General features: G+C 60.0%; 1 long non-coding RNA gene across 1 annotated transcript; it reads left to right on the forward strand.

The window, feature by feature from the left end:
• The first annotated feature begins 1,743 nt into the window (after positions 1 to 1,743).
• Positions 1,744 to 2,125, forward strand: LOC115612612. Its single transcript, XR_003993096.1, has 2 exons — positions 1,744 to 1,778; positions 1,940 to 2,125. It is a non-coding gene; the product is annotated as an uncharacterized LOC115612612 (long non-coding RNA).
• Positions 2,126 to 3,109: the final 984 nt, after the last annotated feature.

The raw sequence follows: 3,109 nt of genomic DNA on the forward strand, positions 1-3,109 counted from the left end.
GCTCCCCGTGAGCGTGTGTGGGACGAGCAGCGCCGGTGACAGATCCCAGCCATGAATCAATGGCACTGTGATGGCCATGGCAAGGACGATGGCAAAGCGGCTTACAGGGACCGAACCTGGGGAAAGAAACTGGAACTGAGTGGGGCCAAGAGGGGCCTCATAAGCAGACCATGACCTGTGTGCCCGACCAGCCCATCCATGTCCTGTTATGGGACCTGCTGGACACCCTCGAGTCAGGGTGATTCGTCTGACCTGTTCAGGGACCTGCACCAACAACGTCACTGATCAAAGCCCTTATTGCAAATATTCAAGTCTGCGGAGACTCACACAAAACAGACAAAATACAGGCTATCACACAATGATATATTTATTATACAGAACACACAGGACAGTGGCATTGACAGCTCAGTGATGCCCAGTGTGCACCAGCAGCCCCGTCCCAACCAGTGCACCAGCAGTGACCGTGATGGCATTGGACTCCCTGGGGCCACCATTGCTCCTGCCCATGTGCTAAGAGAGATGCCCCATGTCCCCAGTGGCCATGGCTGGGCCCCAGCTCAGCCCCTGGCACCAGCCCCAGGGAGGAGATGGCTGTGTCACAGTGGCAGCAGTGGCCGTGTCACTGTCCTGTCACCGTGGAGCTGGGACATGGGTGCCTGGTGGGCACAAAGCTGTGCTGCTCCCGGAGCATCTGGAGAACCTGGGTGCTGCTGGGCAGGAGTTGGGAGAGTGACACGAGCGCCCTGTCCTGTGCCCGCCGTGCTGTGGAAGGGCTCCACCACCGGACAGGAGGGTTTGTACTCAGAGAGCCTGTGGCTGAGCCCCTCACACCCAGCTGGTTCCTCACACAGAGGTGCAGACATGCAGGCAGAAGGAGTGAAGGGTTTTCACCATAAGCTCTGGGAGCGCCTGGCACAGTCTTCTGCCGAGGCACAAGGGCACAAGGAGCTGCTGCAGTGTCGGGTAGGTGTGGAGTGCTGAATTCAGAGTCAGATGGTTGAGCCTTGAAGGCAGCTGTGGAAAAGAGATGCAGAGGGGACCCTGATGTGGGTTGGCACCCTGTGACTGGGGATGCCCTGTGCCACCGTGGCTCCCTGCAGTGCATATCTCACTTGCTTTCCAGAGGGAGCAGTGGGCAGAGCTGACAGAAGCTGTTCGGCGGCAAGCTGAGGCCAAGAAGGTACCGGGGACAGGAGGGACGGGGGCTCCACTCCCTCCGAGCAGGCATGGCATGGGCTCCTGACCGGGCACTGTGCTTGTCCAGCTGCTCAGGGTCAGGCTCCAGCTCCTCCTGGAGAGATGGGAGCACCTCCAAGAACTGACAGCTTTGAGAAGAAGGAGGAATAAGTTCACTTCTTGGCTGCAGTGAGTTGCGCTGGGGGGTCAGGTGCCGGGGGTGCTGGTGTCACCCCAGCACAGCCTGGGCAGCTCCCTGGCACCCTGTGGCCACCCAGGGGGTGGCTGTGCTGGCCCAGGTCTCTTCTCACACCTACAACCCCGCTGTGCTGGTAGCAGGGGGAAGATGCGGTCAGACGAGACAGAGCCGTCGCTGCTGCGGGAGATGGTGGCCGTGCGGCTGGTAGGACACAGTGGGTTTTGGGGAAGGACGGGTCTGCCCTGTGCTGGGACATAGGGGCACTGAGCTCAGCGGGGACAAGGGAGGGCTCTGAGCCCCAACACCTTGTCCTCTCGCATGCCCCGACACACGTCCCTGTCTGCCCTGGCCTGTAGGATGAGCAGATGGCGACATGGAGCAGCAAGGTCACCTCTTGGCTGGGGTGAGTTGACCTGGGGGCTTGGGGACTGGGGCTCTGCCTTAGGCAGCAGGATGCCTGTGTCAGTGGTGCAAGGTCCCACAGGGTGTTCAAAGAGGGGGTGGTGGGAAAGAGCCAAGTCCAATTTGGCCTCTGCTCTGCCTGAGCCCTCTCCCATCCCACAGGAGACTGTGTGTGTTCCTCGTTGTGCTGATGGTGGCCATCTTCTTCCTGGTCCTGCTGAAGAGGGACGTGCTCAACTGGGTCCTGCCACCGAAGCTGGCGGCCGCCCTTGGGAGCCGCCCGGCGAGGCCCCGGTTCTTTTGACATCAAACTAAAAAGAGAATAAAGAGATCTGTGATTGTAGGACACGTGTGTCTCCTTGTCAGTGGAGACATGGGGACCCTCCAGCATCCCCAGCGTGCTATAGGTGGTAGAATTTGGCCAACCCTAACTGAACCGCATGGAAGCCCTAGACCTGCCCCAGACCCTTTGACCTGCTGGAGGTGGTAGAGCATGGCCAACACGTCCTGCAACCTCCGACAATCTGCTCAGGGCTGTTGGATTACTCAGCCTTGTGGTCATCTCGTGGAGCAGCGACATCTGTCACAGCATGGGGGGACACAGGGACATGGAGACCATGGGGACATGCTGAGGCACCTGGGGACCACGGGGACTATGTGACCATGGGGACATGGAGGGGCCCACGGGGACCATGGGGTCACAGGCAGCACGATGACCATGGGGACAGGGGGACCACAGGGGTCCCAGCCTCTGCGCGCTGGCAGAGCCCAAGCAGACCGGCTGTAACTTTGACACTTGGACTTGTCCCTGCCCCGGGAGCTGCAACTCCTGGAACCGCAACTCCTGGAACCGCTCGGATCAAATCCTGGCTTTAAGCAGCGTTTGGCTTCAGCGTGTTCATTTTCCACCCCGTTCCCTGGTTCCTCCCTCAGGAGCAGCCCCTCTCCCTGCTCCTGATGCCACCAGCGCTGACAGGGCCTCTGGGCGAGAGGAGCTTTACTCGCTGTAGCAGCGCTTGTGATCCCCATTCGTGGAGAACCGATTGGGAAGTGAATGGAGTGAACACTTGCACAGCAGCTTTCACCATGTCCAGGTGTGTGAGGCCACGGCATCTCACGGAACCCCTATGGAACCCAGTGGAACCCTCACTGTACCCCAAAGGAACCCCCATGGAACCCAATGGAACCCGTCACCGGGGCAACGGGAGAGTATAACTGCCCCGCAGAGCACAAGCTGCCAGTGCAGGAGACGACAGCAGCTCCTGCACAGAGCAGAAAGAGGTGGGTGCCGATCCCGTCCTTCGGGTGTTTCAGGAATGACCAAGAACACCT

The sequence above is a fragment of the Strigops habroptila genome, chromosome 9 (assembly GCF_004027225.2).
Source record: "Strigops habroptila isolate Jane chromosome 9, bStrHab1.2.pri, whole genome shotgun sequence".
NCBI lineage: Eukaryota > Metazoa > Chordata > Aves > Psittaciformes > Psittacidae > Strigops > Strigops habroptila.